We start from the raw sequence: 16,770 nt of genomic DNA, 5'->3' as shown, positions 1-16,770 counted from the left end.
CCTGTGTGTCCATCAATAGAGGGATGCATATAAAATATAGTATACATATACACCCACACACATATATACACAATGGAATATTATTCAGCCATTAAAAAAAAAAAAAGCAAGAAAATGCTGCCTTTTCCAACAGCATGGATTATACTAAGTGAAATAAGCCAGACACAGAAAGAAAACTACTGCATGATGTCACTTACATGTAGAATTTTTAAAAGTTAAACTCACAGCAGCAGAGAGTAGAAGGGTAGTTACCAGAGGCTGGCAGGGTAGGAGGGCAGTGGAAATGAGATGTTATTCAAAAGGTACAAACTTGCAATTACAGGATGAATAGTTTTGGGGATCTAACATAAAGCATGGCAACAACAGTTAATAATATTGCATTGTATATTTGAAATTTTCTAAGAGAATAGACTTTTTTCTTTTTATATAGTATACATTAGTTTGTACAAACATATTCTCATATTACAAACGCAATTGAGTGCATGCATCTTCCTTTGATATTTGAATCATCTGAAATAACAAATAGAACTATACATTCAAAAGAATCCTCATTTGGATAACAAAAAAAAGACAAGTTAAACAACAAAAAAAAACTTTTCCTTTCTTACAAGTGAACACTGAAGTAGATTTAATTTGGCTTTCATTTTAAAAGACCCCAAAACCAAAAGCAGCTTAAAAACTAATTAAAATGGATTTAAAATTTGTTTACTAAGCTATTGGTCTCTAGCATCATTTTCTCTTTTCTGTTGTTTTGATGCAGGTTCTTTTTTGTCTGTTTCTTCTCTCCCTCTTTTCACTGGTCCACTTGCACCATTTTCATCATGTTCATCATCACTAACAAATTTCATTTTCTTGCCCTGAAACTGTACTTCTCCTTTAGCAAACTCAGGCTAGGCAGCTTTATTACCCTTTCCTTTTAAATCTGTGACCTTTTGACTTCCATTTGTTTGGGGATTCGTGTTGGTCTTTTTATGATTTTTTCAATGCTTCTTTTTCCACCTGTCCTTCTAGTACTTCCCAAGTCACCTCTTTGTTCCTTAATTGTAGATTACCATTATTTGCATCTTTGACTTTTCCCAACGCTTCCTCAACTTTTTCTTTAAATCGAATTATTCCCTCTTTTGCACCTCTGACAAAGTCATCCATTTTAGTTCACCATGATTTGAGAAAAGGATGTGTGAACCTTCTCTACAGGTCTGATCATCTAAGTCACCCAAAAATTTCAGCAAGCATCCAATCTTTTCTCTCAAGAGATTCCATTTCAGCATCTTCTAGCTTTCATTTTCCTTCTTGCTCTTGTTTTGCTCTTAATTTATCCTCCATATTACTTTGTTGCCTTTCTTCACTTTTTTCAGCAAAGTAATATTTCTTGAAAAGTATTAGTAGACTGTGTTTTTGTACTTCTGGCTAGGGGTCTCTACAAACTTTTTAGCAGATTCATTGTTACCAAACACAGCAAACATTGATCCTTTAAATGCTTTATGCAATGTTCTTCTCATCAGGATAGTTAGTACTTGACCTCTATCTTCTAATCATTCTTTTATGTCATCAACAGTTGCATCAGTTGGGAAGCCTTTGATATAAATAGATGTTTTTTACATCATTTTTATACTCATCGGTCACTTCAAGGAGGAGTTTACTTAGAGACATTCTGATTTTAGTTTTATCTTCACTGATTTCCATGAGTTCTGCCTTGGATTTCCTCAATGCTTCCACAGTTACATTAAAGTCTGTCGTGAGATGGTTTAACCTGTTGAATTTTATCAATATCTCCAAAGGTACCCAGCCTTCATTCAGTTTGACCCATTCCTTTAAAAATTTGTCCCATGGCAAATTGAAGTCTCCAAATTAATACTCAATTTGATGACAGAATTTGGCCTTCAGACCAGCGTTTTCAGCCACCGTGGTATTCTTTAACATCCTAGTCCTGCAGAGTCAAGCCACAAGCTCACAAGCAACAGTAACATCTTGACTTCCCCTGAGTAGCTCTTAAGTGTTCTTACCACACACAGAAAAAAAGGTAATTATGTGAGGTAACAGTGTCAGGTAACTTGATAGTTGTCATCATTTTGCAATGCATACATATGTCAAATAATCACGTTATACACCTTCAATATATACAATTTTTGTTGATGAATTGTACCTCAATGAAACTGGAAAAAATATTTTAATAAAGTAAAATAAAATTTGCATTTCTGATTTTATGAACCTGTCTTTTACCCTAGGAAGGCCAGGTCGGGGTGGGGGAAGGGAGGAAAGAATGACCTCTTTTTCTTACTCATCCATATAATTTCTTTATGTTGAAAATGTCTTCCTAATGCTTATTTTTGTTTTACTTATCTTAAAATGGAAAGATTTTAATATAATCAAATAATTTAGTATTTTCCTTTATAATATCTACATAAAAGGCAAAAGAAGGGAGGAAATATGAAAATGAATGAGATTCAATTTAATAGAATTTGGCAAAAATAGCACCTTTTTCTTTTTAAATGATATTTGCTCTAGTATATGTGCGTATTTGCTTATGTTTGTAGCTGATACCAGTTCTTGAGGTAAAGAAATTATTTCAGGTCTTGCCTATGATGGGTATCTTTGTAAGATCACTCTAAGTCCAGAGGAAGTTTTCTCAATTATGCAGGTGTAATATCTCCATAGTCATCTCATTTCAGGAGAACAAAGCATAAAGACACATGACTCATGCCACTCAAATGCCAGTAAGACCACTAACCAAATATTCATTTAAAATTGGAAGCAAGTTCATAAAGCAATCAGTTAGTCAGGTGAACGAAGCATCCCCTCCCTAAAGGAGAGTCATGAATGAGTGTAAGAAGTTACTTAGATAATATAGAACTAGAGAAAAAGGAGTTGGAAATGGCAATATTCTAATACCTGTCTTTGAATGGACTGAGTGAGACACAGTCTTTATTTAATAGGGCCTAAATGGATTATGATTATTTAATTGCTATGACTGTGAGTAAACTAACAATTGTCCTTTTCTTATCATCATATTTATGACTTGTACCATTGTTTTTATCAGTAAATATTTGGAATATTTGATGGGCATTTTTTGGTCTTTTTTGAAAGCATCCAGGTCAAATATAAGATTCCGATTCTTCTTGAGTTAAATAAACTGATTTGTTGGTCTTGTTAGTTGGGGGGTTTCCTATACATTGAGTGTCATGTTAAGCAAAATTTACTCCTAAAAGACAGTTTGATGGTGTTGATGGGTAGGATACACAGGTGTGCAAAAATTGCAAAACTAATTGAAGATAATGAATGCTCCACTGTTCTGCCCTGGAGCCACAGAACAGCAGGTAACATGTCTTAGCGTTTTCTTTATTCTGTTTTTCAACATATTCTTTGCCAATTGAGAAATCTGTTTATTTTCGGTGCGTTTAGAGTTTGGCATTTTAAAATTTTATGTTATTTATTTCCAAACCATCTGAAAATTTGTCAGTTTTTGTTAAACCTGTTAAAAATATTGACTTGTAGTTGCAGCTTTATATAAAGTAGTCACTGGCTTCCAATATAGTTAAGGTTTGTAGATAAACAACAGTCCTAAGTAGAAATATTTCTATACCTCCAGCCAATAGGCCAACATGTGCATTATCAGATCTGATCATAACTGGGTGATCAATGGAGATTAAATGTTTCCAGTTTCATTATATGCTTCTGTTTAATTATCTGAGTACCAATTATGCAAGCATTATTCTTTGCAATTCTAGAAAGAGACAAAATACGTGTTCCAAAGGTGGCTGGGTGGTGGTGGTGGTGGTTGTTGTTGTTGTTGTTGTTGTTGTTGTTTTGAGATGGAGTCTCAATGTGTCGCCCAGGCTGGAGTGCAGTAGTGCGATCGGGGCTCACTGCAACCTCTGCCTCCCAGGCGCAAGTGATTCTCCTGCCTCAGCCTCCTGAGTAGCTGGGTGCGTACCACCGCGCCCAGCTAATTTTTGTATTTCTTGTGGAGACAGGTTTTCACCATGTTGGTCATGCTGGTCTTGAACTCCTGGTCTCAGGTGATCCACCTGCCTCAGCCTTCCAAAGTGCTGGGATTACAGGCATGAGCCACCGCGCCCTGCCAAAATAGCTGCTTTTTGAAAAGCTCTTTGAAAATATGACATCCACACATGAAAAGGTCAACATTAGGAAAGTTAAACAGCCTATATAAAAAAAAAAAAACAGTGAAATAGATGTTTCCAGGAATTATACATTAATATAACACATAGAATAAATGCTGGGTTCAAATGAGTTCAGGGAAAAGGTCAATAAGCAAACTTGGCCAGAGAATGTTCCATTACTGGTCAGACTCAAAGGATGGATAGAATTTGGGAAGAATAGAAGATAAGGATGAAAATGTGGTTGGTCGGAGACACTAAATGGTGTAAACAGAAATGTTCTATTATTAGATTGGTGCAAAAGTAATTGCAGTTTTTGCCATTATAGAAGAGTGACTTTATCAGTCTAAGTAAACACGGAGGTCAAGTTAGAATGCTCTATTTAATATCTAATGGATGTTTGAAAACTTCTTTTGTGTTCATGGGAACTGTTTTAATAACATTATAACAAAGCATATTCTATTGTTCAGAGTTTTGCTTTATGGACTTAACTGAGATTTCTCAGAAGCATGCTGTATGCTTGTTTTCCATTTTTACTAGCACTGGTACATAACCTGATACATAAAAGTCATTTACGAAATCTTAGATGAATGAAATGGGGCAAAAATAAATTCTGATAGATATTCCTTTAATTCCTGGAGCTTACATTTTTAGTGAGAAAGGCAAGAGATACCTGAATATTCTCTGGTTTAAAGTGATATTGTATTGGCTTTCCTCTGAAAAGCAAATGAATTGAAAAACACACTTGAAAATACTGTATTACTGCTGAAAGAAATCATAGATGACATAAACAAACGCAAAAACATTCTTTACTAATGGACTGGAAGAATCAATATTGCTAAAACGTCCATCTCTACAAAGCAATCTAGAGACTCAATGCTATTCCTATCAACTTGCCAACATCATTTTTCACAGAATTAGAGAATTATTCCAAAATTCTCACTGTTTGTGAGAATATAAAATTATTTCAGTCCCTGTGGAAAGCAGCTTGGAGATTTCTCAAACAACAACAAAAAAAAACCTTGAACTACCATTTGACCCACCAATTCTATTACTGCATATAAACCCAAAGGAAAATAAATTGTTTTACTAAAAAGATACTTGCACTCATCTGTTCATTGGAGCACTATTCACAATACCAAAGGCATGAAATCAATCTAGGCACCCATCAATGGTGGACTGGATAAAGAAAATGTGGTACATATACCCCATGGAATACTACACAGCCATAAAAAATGATGAAATCATATCTTTGCAGCAACATGGATGCAGCTAGAGGTCATTATCCTAGGTAAATTAACACAGAAACAACAGAAAATCAAATATAGTATGTTCTCACTTATAGTGGAAGCTCATTCCTGAGTACACACAAAGATGGGAATGATAGACACTGGGGACTACTAGAGTGGGGAGTGAGAGGGGCAAGGACTGAAAAGCTCCCTGCTGGTTACTACATTCACTATCTGGGTGACAGAATTAATAAAAGCTCAAAGGTCAGCATCTGGCAATATACTACACCTTGTAACAAAGCTACACATATACCCCTGAATCTAAAATTGAAATTATTTTTAAAAGAGATTCAGGCCAGGTATAGTGGCTCACAACAGTAATCCCAGCACTTGAGGAGGCTGAGGCAGGGGGGTCACTTGAGCTCAGGAGTTCAAAACCAGCCTGGGCAACAAAGTGAGACCCCTGTAGAGACAGAGAACGAGAGAGAGGGAAATTCAAATCACAAAAACAAAAAACATAATTCTATGTTAAAGTTAAATGGGATTATTTTTATGTATTAATTTATTCATTCAACAAATATTTATTGGATACTTAGTACACACTGGATACTACTGTTCTAGGGGAAGATGATACAGTGGTTAACAAAGTTAATAAAACTTCTGTCCTCATGGAGCTTATATTCTAGTAGAGGGAAACAAACTAATTTGTTTAAAAAGTAAAAATTATTATATGAACTGTAGTTTGTAGAAATTGACCAAATTGTTCGCTTCTTTCTGTATCCCCACCTTGACTGTGTCATGTCACCATGCCTGAATTCTGACTCTGTGCTTGGCCATGCCACCTGCTTTAGCCAATGGGGCACCTTGCTAGCTTGCTGATGGCTGAGAGACACATGCCACAGAGCCAAGACTCCCACCTCACTGGGCCCCGCCTAGATTAGCCAGCAGCCAGGGGAGCCACAGACCTGGAAATGAACCTAGCCCACATCAGTGGAGCTGCCTAGAGACCCACAGTTGGCCACAGACACAGGGCAGATCAGACAAGCACTGCACACTTGGAGCTAAATAAATGTTTACTGTTGCACGCCATGGGATTTGAGGTTCTGTGTGAATGCAGCATTTTTGCAGCAATGGTGATAACTGTGTTTGAGAAAAATAAAACTGCAAGGGTCAACAGGGAGAGCAGGGAGGGGGTCATTTGCAAGTTTATGTAAGGTCATCAGGGAAGGTCTCCCTGAGAAGATGACACTTGAGAAAAGACTTCAGGAGGTGGGAGAGGGACCTATGTCTCTATCCAGGAGGGAAGGGGGAGTGTTTCAAGCTGAGAAAAGAACATGTCCAAAGAGACAGCCTTCTGTGTCTAAGGATCCCAAGAAAGCCAGTCTGACTGGAGCAATGACAAAGAGATGAAGGAGATGAGGTCAGTAAAACCAGTGGAACAGAACAGACCCAAATTCTGTGCTGCTCCAGGAATTCTCAAAGCTGTGTTACGCTTACATGCCTTGTGAATTCCAGAATGGACATTTGGAGTTCTGCAATTCCTCACATGTACTTGATAATCCAACCCTTTTTTGCACACAGCATCTCAAAGCACGAGAGCCTGCAGAACTCTCCTCTGGGAAAGCTAATTTACTGACATGCAGATAAATGGGTTGCCTTAATCTTACGGTCCCAGGCGAGGCCCAGACAGAATGGTCTGAGACAGGTTGAAGCTAGCACCCTGAGTACGTTCCAGAGGATCCAGGCTCTCAGGTGGAGCCAAGTCGGCTCCAAATCACGCCCCTCCAGCTACGTGACTTGACATGCAGCACATACATTGGATTTTATCATTAGAAAATTTCATATGTAGCATATTACGTCAGCACAAGAATGTTCCAAATGAAATAAAATTCTACCAGGGGAAAAAATTAGATAGTGTGTTAAAATACATGGAAGTTATAAATCACTAAGACATCCAGGCTTTCCATTAAAAAAAAAAAAGCCAGGGTAGATTCTCCAGATGGTCTCAATCCACATCATTTGGGTGGAAACCAAATGCTTCAACCTGTCTCGGCAAAGAACATCTCATTTCGAAAAAAAAGTAAGAAATGGAATGTCTGTGGTGATTTTAAAGATGGATTAATGCTTAAGTGACTTACATTAAAATGCACATGGCTATCAATTTGCTACAGGAAGTATCATCTCAACCCAAGGCCCTTGCGCTGGAGAGGTTCTGCTGTCTGTGCTGAATTTAAGACAAATGTATACATGACACAAGCATTTTCATTCATACTCTATTATTTTATTCTAAACTCCCCTCTTTTCCTCTTTCATTATACCTTTTCACCCCCACTCCTTCCAATTATAGCTACTTCTTTTAAAGCAATAGAGGATTTTAAAGGGGAGAATTTATAACATCTCCACCAAGTACAATCCACAATGTGTATTTTATTTGAGTTGTTAAAGTTCTTGGCCATCAGAGATACTACTGAGTATACTATGTCTTCCGTATTTTCCATCTGTCTTATTTTCATGTTGATATAAAATAACATGTGTAGAAACATCTTGAAATAATGTAAATAAAGCATTTTGCAAGGGAGCATGTCCCTTAAACACATAGTACATACATTTTTTAAAGTTTCCATGTAAGTACGAAATATCTTTCTGTAAACTGAGAAGAGGCAAATTTTCCTTTGCTCCCTTGAAAGGTCTGTATTTCCTCCGTTCATGACTGATCACTCTTCTAATTCCTTTTCAAAACTGTAGGCTCAAGGGAGAATTTCCCCCCCGTTTCTGATCCACATAGCCGACAGGGGAGACTTAGAAAATATGGGTAAAATCCAGGAAATGGTGTGCATGAGAGAGCCGGAAGCAAGTCTCTGAGATTCTCCTGCTATGCAATGTGCTATCTACCTCCTTCAAGCAATGTCTGGGTTATTCCTCCTATTGGAATGGAGATTCCACATGTAACCATCACACTGCATCCTTAGAGGTAGTAGAGGGGGAATATCTATTATTTACCTACCTTAAGAGAAGCCCTCTCTACTAGATCCTAAAAAATATCAAAGTATGGCACCATCACTGGCCACAAGACAGATACATTATAGTTGCGTAAATAAGGTAGCATTTCTATTTTTATAAACATTTTTAATTATTCAAAATAACTTGAGCTGTTTAGATACTAATATATTAACAGAAGTTCAATAGAATAAGAACTATTACGCTAGGATGAGTCAGACCATCTGGGTAAACTTCAGAGAGGTGGAGACTTTGATTTTGCCCTTGTAACATAAGCTCTGCAATCAGGTAGGATGAGAGATGAGGAGGTGGCTGCAAGCAAGCCTATTCTTTAAAACAGATAAGTAAATAAATAAAAATAAAACATATTATGTGAATTAGATACTATCATAGGTGGAGAGATAGTAAAAAAAAAAAAAAAAGAGCAACATAGAATGTCAAGTCCTTTAGATTTTACATTCTAGAGTAAAAAAGCAACAAACATGTAATGGAAAAAAAATCTTCATATCAAATTGTGATAAGCGTTATAGGAAGATAAAACAGGATGATGGCACAGGGAGGGATGGCCACTTCAACCAAGATGGTGAGGGAAGACCTTTCTAATGAGCTGGCATCAGAAAGCTCATCAGACATTGACCTGGGGCAATGGCTGGGCAGAGAATGTGTAGGGCAGGGTTTCCTCAAGTCTAGGTTGTAGAACTCTGGCATCCAGGGACATGTCTAAAAGTGACCAAGATAAAAAGAACCTTTTCCATAGATTTCCCATTTGGAGATTCATAATACACATTAGCACATTAGAGATGCCTGAAAGTCCCTCAGTAAGGAGAACCTGTTTAACTCAACGCTTCTCCGACATGCCTGAACATGATGGTTGTTTTTTGGGGTTGGTGGTGTATGTCTGTGTTGGGAGTCATGGGGGAGGAGAGGCCAGTTGTACTCTAATAACATCTCTGCTACTGGTTTGCAAGATGCTGTTCACGGCAAACTAAGAAGTTTGAAGACTCCAATAGAATAAAACCTGAATGGAGCCTCCTGTCATTGTGCAACACGGTGGCCTGTTTAGAGCTTGATCTATAATAATAAGTCATTTTAATTTTCATACACGAAACGTACAGGGTAAAAGTGTCTGTTTCGATAGTGTTACCCTGACAGTGATCATGCTGAGTAAAGTTAATGAAGGAAAGAAAACACAGAGTAGTGGGGAAAGTATTACTCTAGCCTAAGCAAGAATGCATGAACCTCAAAAATAGCAAAGGAAATGAATAGCAAAGAGAAGATATGAAAGATTATTAAAGAAGAATTTGCCAAACAAGAGGAATTGCCAGATATCTGGAACATGGGAAAGATACTAAATATTGAGTTGGAAGCAGTGGGTTGGTATTAAGGTGATAAATCGAAATAACTACAAAAAAATTAAATAACATTATAACAAGTAAACTGAAGACAGGCAAGGACAGAGGATGAAATGGCAATAAGGATTGAAACAAAATTTTGGTTATGATATGAATAGCCTAGAGTGAAAACTTTAGGAGTTTATTATTCATTTTATAAGGAAGCTACTAAAGCTTTCTTAGTAGGGCATGGGAAGATCAACAGCATGTTTTTGTAAGCTTTGTTGGGTACCAATGTAGTTTAGGATTAACTGGAGAAGGGAGACAGTGGAGCAGTGTCTAAGAGACAACAGTGGGAAAAGGAAAGAGGAGAGAGATGCTCAAGCTGTTTAACTGCTAGAATATGGAAACAGGCAGAGCCAAGTTTATAGCAAGCACTCACAGGTAAAGAAAAGTCAAGCATGAGCTGGGCACAGTGGCTCACGCCTGTAATCCCAGCACTTTGGGAGGCCGAGGCAGGCAGATCACGAGGTCAGGAGATCATGACTATCCTGGCTAACACAGTGAAACCCCGTCTCTACTAAAAAAAAAAAAAAAAAAAAAAAAAATTGGCAGGGCATAATGGCGGGCGCCTGTAGTCCCAGCTACTCGGGAGGCTGAGGCATGAGAATAGCGTGAACCTGGGAGGCGGAGCTTGCAGTGAGCTGAGATTGCGCCACTGCACTCCAGCTTGGGTGACAGAGCAAGATTCAGTCTCAAAAAAAAAAAAAAAAGAAAGAAAGAAAAAAAAGAAAAGTCAAGCATGACAGTATTGTTATCAGAATTGGAAAGACGGGGTTGGCAGTCAAATTTAAGGGTGGAGGCAGCAGGTGAATGAGAGCAGAGTCTCAGTTCCATCTGGAACAAGGTGAGTGAGTATCTGGTGGGTTAATCAGGAAGAGACGTTCTGCAGACAGCCGAAGCTGAAGGGAGATGAAGACTGTATAGACAATTAGGTTATCACTGAGGTTAAAAGGACCAAACAAGACTGTCCTGCCTCCACCACTTACTCTCTGTGTGACTCTGTGAAAGCTACTTATCTTTTCTGTGACTCAGTTTTTTGTTTGTTTTTGTTTTTTTTTTTTTTTTTTGAGATGGAGTCTCACACTGTTGCCCAGGCTGGAGTGCAGTGGCGCGATCTCGGCTCACTGCAACCTCTGCCTCCCAGGTTCAAGCTATTCTCCTTGCCTCAGCCTCCCAAGTAGCTGGGATTACATGCACCCACCACCACACCCGGCTAATTTTTTTGTATCTTTAGTAGAGACGGGTTTCACTACGTTGGCCAGGCTGGTTTCAAACTCCTGACCTAGTGATCCACCCGCCTCAGGCTCCCAAAGTTCTGGGATTACAGGCGTGAGCCACCGTGCCCAGCCTCCGGTTTCCTCTTCTATAAAATGGGGTTAATGATAATATCAATCTCGTTACACTGTTGTAAGCGTTTAAAAACTGGGTGCATGGGAAGTGCTTAAAAGAGTATCTGGCACACACTGTTTTCAAAATTATGTTCAATTACATAAGCCTTTTTAATTCTCCACAAGGATGAGTAAATAATGCCTATTGCTATGGAGTTTATATTTTGATTCTCAAATTCAACCTCAGGAAAAGAGTATCTGAAAGACAATGCACTGTATCTTTGCCTTGTTTCCAAATCACTGTGTTTCCTTTGTAATAGCTGATCAACTAAGCCATTAAAGTAGCCTAGATACTAGATCTAGATTTTTAAATAATTTTAAGACAATTTAAGACTTAAATCTGTTAAATTGAAATGAACTTGGAGGTTCAGAGGGATGACAGGAGACTGTCATATCACTTTATTCCTGAAGGTTTTCTCTTAACTGTTTACATTTTTTACGACTTTCACCAGACTCTGCTTAAGACACATTACGGTTAGGGTTAAGATTAGGGTTAGAGCTAGGGTTAGGATTAGGTTTAAGAATAGATTTGGGAAAATTTTAGAGAAGTCAGTCTCTAAAAATACATGGTCATGAAAGTATTAACCATCTTAATAGAAAAGCTTATATATCTTGCATCAGAATGTTCACCAGAGTTATTGGTGTAATAAAACTTCAAAACTTGTTAGTGCAATTTAATGAAGCTGCTTATGAACTGCTACTTTAAAAATTCATGCCTGTTACTCCAGCCTGTCTCTCAAAGTGGGCTCTCACAAAGGAAGGGATTCTTTCATAGTACATCCTGTTCTGCCGTTTAGGGAAGATGCTTCACTGCTTCCACGGGTGATGGTTTTCCGGAAACAGTTACTACCCTGAAGAGACATGCTCAGATAAAAACTAAGTCCCTTCTCTTTGCAAATGGAAAAATGCTCAGTTCATATATCTTACGTCCAAAAACTTGAAAAATAAAACTATAAGACACACTTTTTCATGATTTTTCATATCTGAAGAATATTTACATATGCATTTTAGAAGAGGATTTAGTTCATTTTATACAACTTGTCTTAATAATGACCAATAACATCTGTTTAAAATTCTGATGAAATGTTAACCATTCTATTCTATCTACAAATAGGTTAGATTTATGTCTTTAAAGGTCTGAGTCAGAGATACATAGAATAAATTAACATTTTATTTTATTTTATGTAGACAGGGTCTTACTCTGTTGCCCAGGCTGGAGTTCAGTGGCACAATCTCAGCTCACTGCAACCTCCACCTCCTGGGTTCAAGCGATTCTCTTGCATCAGTAGCTGGGATTACAGATTCCCATCACCACATCTGGCTAATTTTTGTTTTTTATTAGAGTCAGGGTTTTACTATGTTGGCTAGGCTGGTCTTGAACTCCTGACCTCAGGCAATCCTCCCACCTCAGCCTCCCAAAGTGCTGGGATTACAGGCGTGAGTCACTGCGCCTGGCAGAAAATAACATTTTAATTTTGTCATCATGTTTATGTAAGTTCTAATTTTTTTAGGTCATGTAAACAGAGCAATTTAGGCAGAGAATAATTTCAATTATTGACCACAAGCATTGTTCATTTGTTTGTTTTAAAGAAAGACTTTTTTCCTTTTCTCTCAAAGTGGTACTGTGACTATAAAGACATTTTCCTTTAAATTCATAAAGAAAATAAAGATAGTTTGGTGCTTAACGCTCGAGACACCTGGAGGTAAAAGAAATAGTTGCCAAGGATTGTATTTACAATTATATTTTATACAAAGTAACACATGGTCTTATTAGCTTCAGTTTAATATAATTCTCCCTGCAAATGTTAGTTGAAGTGAACAGAATCTTCCGAAGAAGCTGAATCGGAAGCCGATATGCTTACTGGCATGGGCATTGGGTTGTGGTTTGATTTGGTAGGGAAAGTAATGGAAAACTCCGGGCTTCCTAGGTCCCTCCTCCTTGACGTCTAGGCCACAGTGATTTGGCACAAACAGAATTGAAGGAGAACTTTCTCATATTTTTAGCAGTGGTATATGACTCCATTATAAACACCAACTGTGTGGGCTGAGCACATGTGAGCAATGGAACTGAACAACCTAACACAAGATGAGACAAGGATACTTTAGTGAAGAGTTGCAACTCCTTGAGAACATAGCCATAAAGCAGGTTTATTTCCCCAGTCATTGTTAACAAATACGCTCTGCTCATAAAGATTACATTTTTTTTCCAGCTTGTTAGTGAGCTCATCTGATCATATAAATTTTCACTTGTTTTATGTCATTAGAGGAGTTCCTTTTTCCCATTCTGGCACCTCAGTGTTGGAGCAGAGCCATCTCCACGTGGGACTTCAGGGAGGGAGGCTGCCGCTCTCCCTGAATACTGCAACCGCTGAGGCCTAGGGGCTGGGTATGAACACAAGTGTTCTTCCAGCTTCCTACTCTCTGCTGTTTTGAGTCTAAAATTATCCGAGATTGTTCTTATTTATTTATTTTTGAGATGGAGTCTCACTCTGTTGCCCAGGCTGGAGTGCAGTGGCACTATCTTGGCTCACTGCAACCCCTGCTTGCTGGGTTCAAGCAATTCTCCTGCCTCCGCCTCCTGAGCAGCTGGGACCACAGGCACGCGCCACCATGCCTGGCTGATTTTTTTGTATTTTTAGTAGAGACAGGGTTTCATGAGGCTGGTCAGGCTGGTCTCAAACTCCTGACCTCGTGATCCGCCCCACCTTGGCCTCCCAAAGTGCTGGGATTACAGGCATGAGCCACCACACCCGGCCCTAATATTTATTATATGCATGACCCTGAAGTGGCCAGGAAAAGCTGAGATTGGGAGGTAAACCAGACAAATGAAACAGTAACAGGACCAGGATTAGAAATCTCCTCCCAAATTCCCACTTCACGGCTTAACTACTAACTAAAACCCTGGTGCTGCTCTGAGCAATACAAAATTAAGTAAATTTTCCAAAGCCATTAAGAAAGCTATGCTTGTTTAAACTCTCAGTGTAACCTGAAATAGTTTGAAACAACTGTTTACATTTGAAAAACTGAGGAATGAAGACTATAGACGGAAAGCAGGAAATAATGACATAGATAAACAGGCAATAAACAAGAAAATGGCTTTTGTATCACAGATGGACATAAAACATTTTTTCTTGATAGTTCACTTTCCACACATGGAAGTTAAGCTTAACAAAAGAAGAAATGTTTTCTGTCTTTCCTATCTTCATCTGTATCCCCTGGCACCAACAGTAGTACCTACCACATAATTGGCTCTCAATAAATAATCTGAATCAATGAATCAATAATTTTGGCCAGATTGTTAAATAGGTTATAGACAAAAGTGATACAAGTAATAGTGATACAGCAGTAGTACCTGGCACATAATTGGCTCTTGATAAATAATTTGAATCAATCAACCAATTACTAATTTTAGCCAGATTTTAAAGAGGTTATGGACAAGTGACACAAGTAATAGGATCAACACAGGTTTTCAATGCAACAATTAGATTATAGCACTGAGCATCTTTGTCAAATATTAAATGTTCTCATTTAGCTCCCAGATGTTTCTTTCATTCCTGCATTAGAATATTTATCAGACTGCTGTAACCATTTGCTCACATGTCTGTCTGCCCCACTAGACCACCACGCCTGCCTTTCTCCTGCTTATGCAGTGTCTGGCACATAGCGTTCAATAAATATTTGATGAGTGAAGGAACGAATAATAGGTACCTGGAGAGCAAACATTCCAGATGCGTTACTAATTGAGATGTCAGAAACCTCTTCAACTTTTCGATGAAAAAACAACTGTAGGGTAATATCCTTCTCAAGGTTTCTCAGGCCCCATGAACGATTTTGGTTTATTTTTGCATTCTTTAAATGGAGTGGCGGGGAAAAAAGCATTTCTTCCACTGAAGTCACAGAGATAACCACACGATGGCGCTCGCGCTGCACCGTAAACCCAGAAGCAGCTGAGCAGTGTGGATCCCTGGGCTCCTCCACGTCCCTCTCTCTCCTCTTCTGCCCCCATTCTTCTGCTGTTTCCCCTCCGGTCCTCCCTCCTCCCCATCCAGTCAAGCTTGATACATATTAACAGTTGCCAAGAAGCTGTCAGAATGGAACTGGGGTACTCCCCACCTGAAGCTGGTATTTTCATTGTTCTGTGACAGGCCAAATTGGGTGTACTTCTCCCTTTTTTTTTTTTTTTTTCCTCAAAAAGAACATTTTGAATGCTGTTTAAATTGTGTATCTGTAGTTAAGGATAGTTATTATTTTGCCCTTCATTGGCTCCTGCAAGTGACCTATCCTTCCTAAGCAAAATAGCCAAAAGAGCAAATGGTGTCCTAAGTCATTAGAATCCCCTCAGCTAGGGAAATTGAAATCTAAGCCTTTGCCAACATATACAAAAGAAGTAGACAATTACAGGCGATTACTACGTTCGGTGCAGACTGGAAAAGTTGGAGAACAAAAATAAGTTACATGATAATCACTTACCTGTTAAGAATTAAAAATGAGTTTAGAAAGTAGATAATTAATGCAGTTTTAAAAAATGGAAAGAGTAGCCCGGCATGGTGGGGTGTACCTGTAGTCCCAGCTGCTCCTCCAGAGGCTGAGAAGGGAGGATCACTTGAGCCCAGGAGGTCGAGGCTGCAGAGAAACATGATCACGCTACTGCACTCCGGCCTAGGTGGGTGACAGAGAGACCCTATCTAAAAAAATAAAGAAAAAAGAAAGGGAACGGGGATAAAAGTTTTAATTGAATCTTTAAAGTGGGTTTTTCTTTTCTTTTTGATTGAGGCAAGCATTATATATGACGACATGCTCCAAGGTTTATGTTTTCTTATAAACAATTTTATCGAGATATAATTTACATTTAATAAAATGCATTCACTTAAGGAAATAATCCAGTGAGTTTTGACAAATGTGTATACACTAATGTAAAACACTGCCACAATCAAGACACATAACTTTTCCAATGTGTAAGAATGTTTCCTCATAACCTCTCAGGCCAGTCCCTGCCCTCACTGGTTTCTATTACCTGAGAACACTTCTACCTGACTTTGACCTTCATGTAAATGGACTCAAACAGTATACATGTGTTTTTTGTGTCTGGCTTCTTTTGCTCAATATATTTTTGATGTTCATCCACACTGCAGAGTGCATTTGCAGCTTATTCTTTTATTGCTGAATAGTGTTCAACTATATGAACATACTTTTTTATTAATTTTTTTCATAGATACTTAAAATGTTTCCAGTTTTGATTATTGTCACTAAAGCTAAAATAAACATTCTTATATATGTATTTATGTGGATATATGCTTTCATTTATTTAGGTGAATACCAAAAAGTGGAATTGCTGGGTCACAGGGACGTTGTAGATGTTTAATATTACAAGGCACTGCCAACATTTTTCAGAGTGGTGGTATTCCTTTCCTAGGAATTCCATAACAAAAGATCAAAAACTGGGTGTATCAGAACAAGAGAAATTTATTCTCTCAGTTCAGGAGTCCAAGAGTCCAGTATCAAGGTGTTCTCAGAGCCACACTCCCTCTAACGACTCCAGGAAAGAATCCTTCCTTGCCCCTTCCAACTTGTGGTGGTTGCCAGCAACCCTTGGCATTCCTTGGTTTGTGGCAGCATAATTGCAATCTCTGCCTCAAGCTCATCTGTC

The 16,770-nt window shown here is 38.3% G+C and overlaps 1 pseudogene; it reads right to left on the bottom strand.

The window, feature by feature from the left end:
- Window positions 1–713: 713 nt before the first annotated feature.
- LOC126937300 (lupus La protein-like) lies at window positions 714–1,920 on the bottom strand (annotated as a pseudogene).
- Window positions 1,921–16,770: the final 14,850 nt, after the last annotated feature.

This window comes from Macaca thibetana, chromosome 15, assembly GCF_024542745.1.
Source record: "Macaca thibetana thibetana isolate TM-01 chromosome 15, ASM2454274v1, whole genome shotgun sequence".
NCBI classification, from domain to species: Eukaryota; Metazoa; Chordata; class Mammalia; order Primates; family Cercopithecidae; genus Macaca; species Macaca thibetana.
This window is presented reverse-complemented; position numbering and strand designations above follow the sequence as displayed.